Genomic DNA, 11,330 nt, shown 5'->3' on the forward strand with positions numbered 1-11,330 from the left:
CTTGGAGCATCCCATATCCAAAGCAGTGCTGTGGCTTTGAGAAGGCAGGCAGCCCATGCCTGCTGACATCCAGCCGGTAGTGTTGGGGGAGCTGGTCTTTCTCAACCTCTGTGCTGGGCCCTGGGCAGCATTCAGTGCTGCAGACAGAGCTTCTCCTCCCTGTGCCCCCTGCCTTTCCCAAGGCTGCAGGAGGAGCTTGCTCTGCAGCAGGGACATGGTGCCTGCCTGGCTGTGGCAGGCAGGGACATTGGTTGGGGTTACCTGGAGCAGCTGGCTGCAGGCTCCAGCCACTGGCACAGGCATCAGCCAGGCTCCATCCATCATTTATACTTCAGGGTATGCGTACCAACAGGGATGGGGAGAAAGGCTCTGGAGAGACCTTATAACAGTCTTCCAGTGCCTAAAGGGGCTGCAGGAAACCTGGAGAGGGGCTTTGGGCAAGGGCCTGTAGGGACAGGACGAGGGGAATGGCTTGAACCTGCCCGAGGGGAGACTGAGATGAGCTCTTAGGCAGAAGCTCTTCCCTGTGAGGGTGCTGAGGCGCTGGCACAGGGTGCCCAGAGAAGCTGTGGCTGCCCCATCCCTGGCAATGTTCAAGGCCAGGTTGGACACAGGGGCTTGGAGCAAGCTGCTCCAGTGGAAGGTGTTCCTGCCCGTGGCAGGGGTTGGAGCTGGATGAGCTTTAAGGTTCATGCCAACCCAAACCAGTCTGGGATTCTGTGAAATGCCACTGTCTGATGCACGCCGGTCGTGTTTCAGCAGCGCGGCTCAGGGGAGAAGGCTTGGAAGGGTCTTGCTTAGTAATAGACCTTCTTACTGCAAGTTCTCACACATGATGGACAACGGGACAGTGGCTGTTTGCACCTCCCCCTGGTGTCATTGCAAGGTTCTTTCTGGGTGGCATAGTGATCTGGAAAGACAGGGATGACTGGCTCCTTTTCCTGCCTGAGCAGGAGAAACTGGGTGGTGGGTTTCATGGCTGCCAAAGGTGTGTGATGATGATGCAGCCACCTCTATGTGCCTCAGGTGGGGTGAGGCACCTGCAGTAGAGGATGCAGGCTGGATAAAGAGAATAAATCCAGTGTTCCCAAGGGACGTCTCTGTGGCAGCCTGAGCCCTCCCCAAGTGCTTTGTACTATCTATATGCATCAGGAGGATTGCCAACAAGCGAGAGTGCTACCCCAACATAGGACTCCCATTTTTTTGCATCGAAGAGCCTTCAGGGAGCTAACCCACCAGGATGATTCATGTGGTTTGGAAGTGGTGACAATGCAGGCTGGAAAGTTTCACACTGGTGGTTTGCATGTGATGTGGTGCTTGGCCCTATATGCCCCTCATGCGTGTGTTCTGCTTCCCACCTTCCTGAGGAGGGGAGAATTGTCTCTCATCCCTGTGGGCAGGTCAGGGAATGATGCTGCATGCACCAGTTCGCTGGCACTAGCCTAGAGGCGGTGCTGCTTCTCACCCTCCACTGCCCTCCCATTTCCAAGTAACAAGTGACAGGGCAAAAGGAAACAGCCTCAAGATGCAGCAGGGTAGATTTAGACTGGATATTAAGAACCCAAAATGAGTTTTCAAGCATTAGAACAGGCTGTCCAGGGAAGTGATGGAGTCACCATCCCTGGAGATATCTAAAAGACATGTAGATGCGGTACCTGAGGACATGGTTTAGTGGTGGCCTTGGCAGTGCTGGATTAACAGTTGGACTTGATGACCTTGTAGGTCTTTTCCAACCTAAAACTTCCTATTTTATGATTCTATATGGCCTTCTGTGTTTATCCTGCAGATAAACTTGCAGATCCTTCAGAGCATCTGGAAGGAATTAGGGCAAGAATGAGGCTACCTTGGACTTCTTGGCAACCAGAAGTCCCTTGGCATAGTCCCTGCAGCTCCTGGTGCACAGATGTGTCTAATTCACCTGCTCACCATACGCAGCAAGGCAGCAGCAGGGTCTGAACACCAGCCCAGCCCCGATGACATCTGTGAAGCAATGGCTGAATGAATGGAGCAGGAAAAACATAAGGAAAAAGAGCTGCTGCTGCCCAGCACCAGGCTCCTCCCCTTGCTAGCAGAATGCATAAGGCTAATGTCATGTTAGCTCCTTTAATTCGCAACATCTCCATTTTCACTTGGAAAATAAAAAAGGCTTCTACATCCCCTCCAGCCCTGCTGAAGCTATCTGGAAACACTCATCCCTGTGGATGGTGTTGGGGAGAGGGTCCCTGCCTGGGGATGCAGAGATGCTTCCCACTGGATGCAGTGTCACTTCCTTCACCGCAACAAGAGCAAAACCATTGCTGCAATGTTTTGTTGCAGCAAGACGCATGTTCAAAGTGTTATGCAAACACAACAATCGGCTCTATTCACTGTGCCTGGTGACCTTGCTCCAGGACTTCTGACGAAGGATGTGATCTCTAGGGAAATATTTTCCCCTTGCTTTCCCAGCTCTTTCCAAACAAGCTCATCTGAAGCCATTGACTCAAGGGTGTCAAGAAGCTGTGCTAAGCATTAAGACATGCTTTCAGAGACTGGTGCCTGTGGACTAGTCAGCTCATTGGCTCAAGAAATAAACAACACATGAAGCAGATCTCTAAACATCTGGTGGAAAGTAGGAGCCTGTTCCATAATCCGAGTGTTTGAAGGATAAATGTGGCTGGACCTAGCCACAGCTCCTTTCTTGTCCGCGTTGCGAATGGGGCAAGCATGATATTTATGGCCTTTAGTGATGCTGTGACTACAGCATCTTGGCACTTCCCTTTCATCAGCTTCTAGGGGAATAGTAACACATGTGAAAAACATGCTGCTGGGGCACAATGTCCCAGGTCTAAATGGCAGCAGAGAAGGGGAGGGGAAACTCGGGACAAGCTGAACCCACAAACATCATTGGGTAGGGAATGCTGTGCTAGGAGATGAAGAGAAGCTGTGAGTCTTGGAGAGTTGCAGCCACCTGGAGAAGATAGAAACCAGGTGAGATGTAGCCTGGCAAGCATGTTGGCTTGCTTGTCTGGCACTGTTGTTAGGAGAGACTTCCCTAGAGGTAGGTATTTAATACGTGGGGCTGACGAGGAGCAAGTAAGGGAAGCTGTAGTGAGCTGCTCAGTGCCCTGGAGCTGGGTCCTGCACCTTCCTTGTTTTCACAGGTCTGGAGGAAGCAAATATAAAAAAAATCAGGACCTTGAAGATCGTGTAGCCAAGGAGCAGGACTTGGAGTCTGGCATGGAAACACACAAGCCAGTGAGTCTGGTGATCCCTGTCTCTGCGTCAACTGCGTGAGCGATCCCACTGATTTCACTTAGGGAGGAGTGTGCACTTAAGTGCTTTGCTGGAAGAAGGCCTAGGAGATGGGAGGGATGAGCTCCAAGTGGAGTTGGGCAGGAAAGAACCTACGTACTTCATTGCAATAGCTGGGATTTCCATCCTGGAGACAGACAAGCAGGGCAGCAGAGCGTGGAAATCCTGCCTTGGAGCCCCAGGGAGGGCAGCGGCTGGAGCCAGCATCTGGGACAGCCCACTTAGTGGTTCCCAGCATGGCTGGAATGGGGTGGGGAGCTCTGGGGTGCTGTGCTGTTCCCCAGGAGGCACAAATGTGGTCAGGCACTTGTCCATCCTGAGAGATTTCTCCTTCCAGAAGTTCCAGCCAATCTGACATAACAAGCTGGTCATGAATTTTCTGAAAAGACATAGAAAGAGATGGCAGAGGGATGCAGAAACTGTGCCTACCTGCAGAAGTGCAGGGACAGTCCTAATGAGGACAGCATGAGGAGGATTGAGGCAGTGTGACTCAGGAGAGCCACAGTTAGCCAGGATGCTGGGGGAAAGATCCCAGCAAGCAGACCGATGACCAGATGGTCTTGATGTGGGACCACGAGTAGGTCCCCACCTCTGCGAGTGACTGTACCGTGCAGCTGGGGAGCTGTGTGTGCCTTCAGCCATAACACTGACCCGTGCGCAGCTGTTGACATCTCCAGGTGACCATGGTCTTGAGGTGGTGCTGGAGCTGGGCAAGCGGAAAGCAGCAGCAGCAGGAGGGGGAGGAGGCACCACTGGCCTGGGAAATGGACAATGTGGATTGGATGAAGGTGAAAGGGGATGATCTGATTTTTGCTGATGTGGGGCCATGCCATTCTCTGGTGATGTGGAGGTCACTTCATCCCTGTGCCCAGAGTGCTTCCCATAGCTTCAGGAGGTGCACCGGGAGCAACATCCCTTGCTTACAGTTCAGATCTGGGTCAGGGGTTTCACACCCCTCCCACAGCCACAAGAAGAACAAGGACAGCCTCTGCTGTGAGCTCATTCTGGCAAGAGCATCAGTCCCTTCTGCTTATCTCCTACCCAGATTTCACCAGACCTCCAGCTGCCCCAAGGCCTTGGACTCTTACTGTTCCCTTCACAGTACCACTGTGCCAGGCAGGGGATGCTGTAGGTGGCTCAGCCCTATGCTGGTATCTTGCTGGGGGATCATGGCATCATGCAATCCTCCTCCTGACCTGCATCTCTGCTCATGTGAGCCAGGAAAAGCCAACATTCTGCCACTGCTCAGGCTGGGAAAACACCGGACATGCAGCGTGCCCGTTTGTTGGGCTGTGCCCAGCAGCATCACCATGCTTGATGATGTGTGCTCCTGGCATGGTGGCCAGGGTTGTCCCTGCTGAAGTGCAGTGAGTGCTTGACACCCTGGAGAGCTCCTCTACAAGGGTTTCACAAGCTCCTGAAACATCTTCAGAAGGGACATTGCCCATGGGGAGCTGGACAACAGCTCCACTGATCCATCCACCAGTGTCTTGGAGCTCGTTCCCTGGACTTCCAAACAGCCAAAAGATGCTTGTGCGTATGGTGGGGAGGGAATGGCTTCCTTGCAGATGGGACTTGGCAGAGGTGCAATCTCGTGCATGGTGATGATACTCAGATCTCATCTCTGGTGATTTACGGCTGAAGCATGAAAGAGCTGGTTTGGGAAGATCTTCATAAATAGCTCCGGCGTGACAGAGGGCCTGCTGGATAATGGAAAATCAAGGGATCATCCCTCGCCACGGTTCTGTGCAGTATCTGGTGACAGCTGAGAGGGGCACACAACTCATGCTCCAACTCTTCCCTACAGGAAGAAGGTCCTTTGAGTCCTTCCCCTAGGTAGGAAGCCCTGGGTCACCCCATCTTGTGACAGGCAGGATGGCAACACACCATGCCAGGAGGCAGGGTCCATGCCCTGTGTCATGGCAGGGTGACACTGCTGTGCCAGGCAGCAGGCCACTGCTCCTGCCCCCCATGCTGAGCTCCAGTGGTTGTGTCACACTCTTGTGTTTGTCTTGCTGCTCTGCACATGTGCTGCCACCTCTTTCCAGCCCCCTCTTGTATCCCACGTGGACTTTACTGTGTCAGCATGGAACAATTTTTGTCTGGAGGCTCTGCCACCTATTAGCAAAACTTGGAGCATGTTCTTCAAGCGTGGGCTTTCCCTCTAAAGTCAGTCAATGCTTTGACCCTGTTATGTCCTTCTTGACAGTTTTCTGCTTCAAAGCTCACCTTCTGCTGGGAAGTGCTGATCCCTTGCAGGACTTCCACAGGACCTTGGGAGCTCTCAGCTCCCCACTGATCTCCCTGCCTGGTCACGATGGAACCACCTCCACAGGCTGGTCCCATCCTTGCACTCTCTGGTCAGGACCCATCCAAGTGTTCACAGCCTTGACATAGGCACTGGACCTTCACCTGAGTTCCCATTCATGCCGATGAGCCTTGGAGAGATGCTACCATGGCTAAGCCGGAGGAAAAAGGGAAACCAAGGTATCATACTAGTGGAGTAAATCACAGCCTTTCCCTGCAGCTCCTGACAGCAGCACTGCTCACCCCTCACAGATGTGCCCCCTTTCCAGCATGGACCTGGGTCTGATGGCCACAGTCTGGGCTCTGCGGTGAGGAAGAGGAAGCATGTGGAGGGGGCACATGGCAGATCTGCTCCCTGACAAGTATCAAGTGCCCACTGGGCTGTTGCCCAGGCAGGTGGATCAGGCTTGACAGTGCTGGCTCCAGCGCTTGGGGAGAGAACAGATGGGATCCATTAGCAGAGATTATTTGGATATCTCCAAAGGGCTCTGTCACAACCCATTAAACTTAGACAACCAGACATAATGAGGGCTTAACATGGACATCTTGGCAACACGCCTGACACAATTTGGCACCACTGGAGCTGCTCAAGGGCAGTGGAGCACGCGGAAACCCTTTGGGCCCTGGGGTCTGGGCACACCTTGGTGGCAGTGAGCAGCCAGCCCCAGTGCTGGTGTGTATTTCTTGACTGGTCCCCCAGTGTGCTCCCATACAGCTCGGATGCCTGGCAACCCTCAGGATGGGGGCATGTCAGCTCTCCAGCATTGCCCTTCTGCAGAGAAATGGGAGCACACCGCTGTCCCAGTGCTCTGGCACTGCTCTTGCTCTTGGCCCTGTACTGGGGTAACCCATGCAGTGCATACATGATCCCTGTGTTGAATCTGGGAGCTGCCAGTCATCCTGAAAGTTCAGCTCCTGGCTGGCTCTCAGGAACAGGGTCCCTCTGCAGCAGCCGTGACACCCCCCCCCCCCCCAGTCTCTCACTTGCTGAGCCCAGAGGTCTCTGCCTGATGGGTGGAGGATGCCACAGCCATGAAAAGCAGCTCCTGTGGCACCTTAGCACATGGTACCATTTCACAGCACCTCGAGCCCAGTGGGGGGGCTGGAGCTTGCCCTGCTCCTGCCCTGACTCCCAGAGGTGGCACACCAAGCCCTTGCAGCTGCAGTGCTGCTCAGCTGCATCCTTGTCAGGACCCTGTTGCCACTGTCATTTTGCTACTCTGCTTTCTTACAGGATGCCCTGTGCTTTGGGAATGCTGTACTTCAGAGAGAAGTCTCCCATGGCAAGAGAGGGCTTGCTGTCTTCTTTTATGAAGGGTGTGGAGACTAGGCATCCAGGAGATGGAAGGAGGGCAGGACATTCCCTGGAGGAGTGGAGGTGTCTTTATTAACAGCTGCCCTGCACTGGATCTTAGAGCAGCCTTTAATCTGACAGCAGTTAACACACATTAGAGGGAAAAGGCTGGGAGGGGTCAGATGGAGATCCACCATGCCACCAGGACAATTTCTGACTGGCAGTGTGTCCCTTGAATCAGGACACTGTAAGAGCTGGTGCATGTTTGGTTCATCCTCCTGGCCATCCTACTCCAAGCAGAAAGTCCTGCGATACCTTGACCCACAGGGGCCACAGTCACATCTCCCACATGTTGCAGGGAGTCCACAGCATCCTGACTGGTGCTTCCCACGTACATGTGTCTCCCCAGGGAAGCTATCTGCCATCAGCAGGTGTGTTCTGATGGCTTTCCGCGTGGGGTTCATGAGGCTCCCCAGGTTTCAGTGGCGGTGGTTTTCTAACCAGATCATCTGTTTCTCAGCCTTTGTGGGTGACTGCAGCAGTCTTGAGTCAGTTCCCCAGGAATTTAGCAACACCTGATGGGATCTGGATGGGATGGCTCAGGTACCTGAAAGTATGTCAAGCCTTCACTCAAGTATCTGAGAGTGTTTTCCATGACCTCATTAGGCTGAGGATTGTTAGCCTGCTCTCTACAGAAACTTGAGCTCCTAACAGAGAATTACAGTTCATTACTTGCTGCCAGCACAGTAGGTATGTCATGTCTAGCGAGTGCAGCTTTTATATATGCCATTACATGACTAGGCAACGTAGTCTCTAATAATGCTATTTCTGGATTGCAGTAATGATAATTGAGAACTAGTGTGTCATTAATTATACAGACAGCTTGATGTCAGCACTGGATTGTGTCTCCAATTTCTGGAACTACTGTCCTCATTTGTTCTATTTGACAGCTTCTAGCATTTGATGTCTTGCATTATTTGATGTTTTATTCCTATAGCCACAGTGAACCCAGGCCAGTGGGTCCCTGGACTTGCCCGTTCTTGAGGCTTATTCTAATTCCAAGCAGATACAGATTGGGATCTCTGCAAGAACTCCTTCCTCTGAGTGCTCTCCTCCTATGCTGCCATACACACGCTGCCAGGACATGCAGCATTACAGGTTGGAGTCTCACCTAGCGCATCTCTGCTGCAACAGGGAATCTCTGCTCATGCCAGGGAATGCATCCTCTTCTGTATTTATAGTTCCCTACTCCCTCGCTTCTCCTTACAGCTGTGCAGAGAGGGTTATCCAGCACAGAGACTTCCCCAGGTTTCTATCTTAGCCTAAAGGACAGTCTGTGTCCTCTGGCTAGTTTAAGTAGCCCAAATCTCAAAGCTCCCAGTGTGGCTCCAAGTGGAGGAGGCTCTGCTGCTGTGCACGGAGACCTAGCTCTCTTGCAGGTCTGCACACTAGAACTGTGCAGAGGACCTGCCCCCAGTGAGTGACGCTGTCCATTTTGGTACATTTCCTGGTGGGAATGAGTTGAATTTGGCCTGGAGTTAGCTAGCTGGTGCAGAAAGCATTGCTGCCTTGGATTGGTGCACAGATGGGAGGCCAAGCGATGCCACGTGCATGAGCACTGCAGCAGCAGGCATGGTCTGTGTGAGCAGCTTGGGCATCTCCTGAGCTGACTGAGGCTCAACTTTTGTTCAACCACTTTTTCTTATACATTATTTCTTTAACCTGGAGTATTTTCCTGTTGTAAGTCCCTCCCAGAGCTTTTCAGGACTCTGGTTCCGTTCTTCTGGCATTTTTCCCTGTAGTATAATATGATCCCTGTGAACTCCACTGCCTTCAGTATCTCAAATATTTACAATATCTTTTTGTGAAATACTTTGGATGCACAACATAGCCCCAGGGAGTCCCGGGAAGCACCTCCCAGATAAGGCATTAGGAGCACACATACAGGAAGGCTTGGGCTTTGTCCAGAGGATCCAGATGAAACATCCTACCCGAGAACATCTGACCCCTGCCACTTGCTCCAAACCATATCCCCTTGCCAGGCACAGAAGAGCAGGCCACTTCCACACCAAATTTAATCACAGACTTCACAGCTTCTTCCTTTCGTATGCTGCACAGACTCGCTCTGCAGTGCTTTGCTATCTCAAGTCTCCCTGTTGCCAGCTGGTTCCTCCTGCCAGAGGGACATTTTTAGTGGTTCTCATGAAAGTACATTGTTTTCTAAAATTATGTATTCCCAATCATCTCCTCAGCTCCTACAGCCCTGTCCCTCTCCTCCCAGAGAGGACACCGAAGGCAGGTCCAGGCATCGCCCCCAGCCCTCCTCTCTCCCTGGGGGTCAGGAGGGAGGCTGGGTGCCCAGCGCAGATGCATGGGGCCCTGCTGTACCCATCTGAAGGTCAGTGCAGTCCCACGCTGCCATCTGGTGTATTCCCCCCCCCCCGAAAATGTTTCCCAAAACAGCTTCCAGCATGATCTTTTCCTTGCTGCCTGTCTCCCATGCAGTGACTGCAGGATCACTCCCTATCCAGCTGTGACGTGATTGTGCTCAAAGTGATGAGATTTTTCCAGCAAGCTCCTTTCCACAGCTTTGCGAAGCTTGCACACCAGGATCTGGCTGACAGACATATGGTTCACCAGTGACCAAGGGGATTTTTCAGTTCCTGCATCTACTGTTACTCAACAGTGCCTGCAACAGTCTCTCGCTGCTAGATTTTCCTCTCTCCAAAGAGCCCTTGTTTGGGGCTCCTCTTCTCTCTCCTCTCTTCTTCTTTCCTTTTCTCCTTTTCCCTTTCCCTTCCTCTGTGTCCAGCAGGTCAAGGGAGGGCATTCTGCACTCTGGGGAGCCCCCCTCTGCAGTTCAGCATCCAGAGGTGGCCATGGAGATGCTGGGAGGGCTGGAGCAGCTCTGCTCTGGAGCCAGGCTGAGAGAGCTGGGCTGGGGCAGCCTGGAGAAGAGAAGGCTCCTTAAGGGGAGACCTGAGAGCAGCTCCAGCGCCTAAAGGGGCTACAGGAAACCTGGAGAGGGGCTTTGGGCAAGGGCCTGTAGGGACAGGACAAGGAGAATGGCTTTAACCTGCCAGAGGGGAGACTGAGATGAGCTCTTGGGCAGAAGCTCTTCCCTGTGAGGGTGCTGAGGCGCTGGCACAGGGTGCCCAGAGAAGCTGTGGCTGCCCCATCCCTGGCAGTGTTCAAGGCCAGGTTGGACACAGGGGCTTGGAGCAACCTGCTCCAGTGGAAGGTGTCCCTGTCCGTGGCAGGGGTTGGAACTGGATGAGCTTTAAGGTTCCTTTACCCCAAAACCATTCTAGGATTCTATGATGATTCTATGAAATTTCTGAGCCTCACAGGTTAGCAAGTTCTTACAAAATCCATCATAAAGATAAGCAGGAAGACCATGCATGCTCAAGGCTTTGGTCCATGAGAGAATTTCAAAGTCCAGATATCGTATGCACCTCAGCCTTGCTGAGGAACTTTAAGGCCATGGGCTGAAGACAGTGATGGAGTTGAATAAGTTGCTTAGAAATCTTAGGTTCTGTTATTGGTGGATGTCTCCTTATGGCCAATGTAATTTCTGAATTAGGGGCCCTCAGCAAACAACTCCACGTGCCATGATGTTCAGTGACAACAGTGCAGTCATCCAGTCTAACCTCTCTACATTTCTGTAGTATACACATAACTAAGACAGTGCTCCTGTTTTTACTGTGAAATGCACTCTCTTATTGTATTGACAAAAGTACATGGCCTTATCAGCATTGCCTTCATGGGTTTGGTGCAGTGTAATTCAAAATCTTTAGTCCAAGACATCTGTATGCTGTCTCAGTGGGATACCCAGAATCCAACAGTATTAAACTATGAGCTGGTCATGTTCAGGACCACCATTGTTCTGAAACTAGTTTGTGCAACATCTGTCGAGAATAGTTTGAGATTGAATCGAAATACTCTCAGGAGCACTACAGCTGAAGCTTAAGCAGAAATATAATGTGTATACCCATGACATAAGATGAAAGAGAAAGCACTTCTTCTAAGGAAGGGAGGTGTGTAATTGCAGAGGCATGAACTGGATCTGGTTTTAATCCCATTGGACAGATTGAACACTGTCAAGTGCAATTTCTAATCTCAGTCCTGCTCTGCTGTGTTGGAGTATGGCTGGAGGTGTTTTTCAAGTGTTTAGGAGCCTTTCCAAAGACAACAGTATCATCTGGATAACATCAGCCTCCAGGCTGGTTACTTGAACGGGACACTCTTTGAAAAGTCCTCAGTGCTGATGCAAGCCCATATGGCGCGTATTTAACCTGGGACACGTCCATCTGTAATACATGCCATGAGGTTTCTATGGCTGTCACGCCCTGGCTCGGCCACTCTCAGCCTGTAAGTGCAGCACAGAAGTGCCATTCCCCTCTCCCAAATCCTACAGGACTTCTATGACCCACGGAGG

This window comes from Psittacula echo (genome assembly GCF_963264785.1).
Source record: "Psittacula echo genome assembly, chromosome: 15".
Classification (NCBI taxonomy): Eukaryota; Metazoa; Chordata; class Aves; order Psittaciformes; family Psittacidae; genus Psittacula; species Psittacula echo.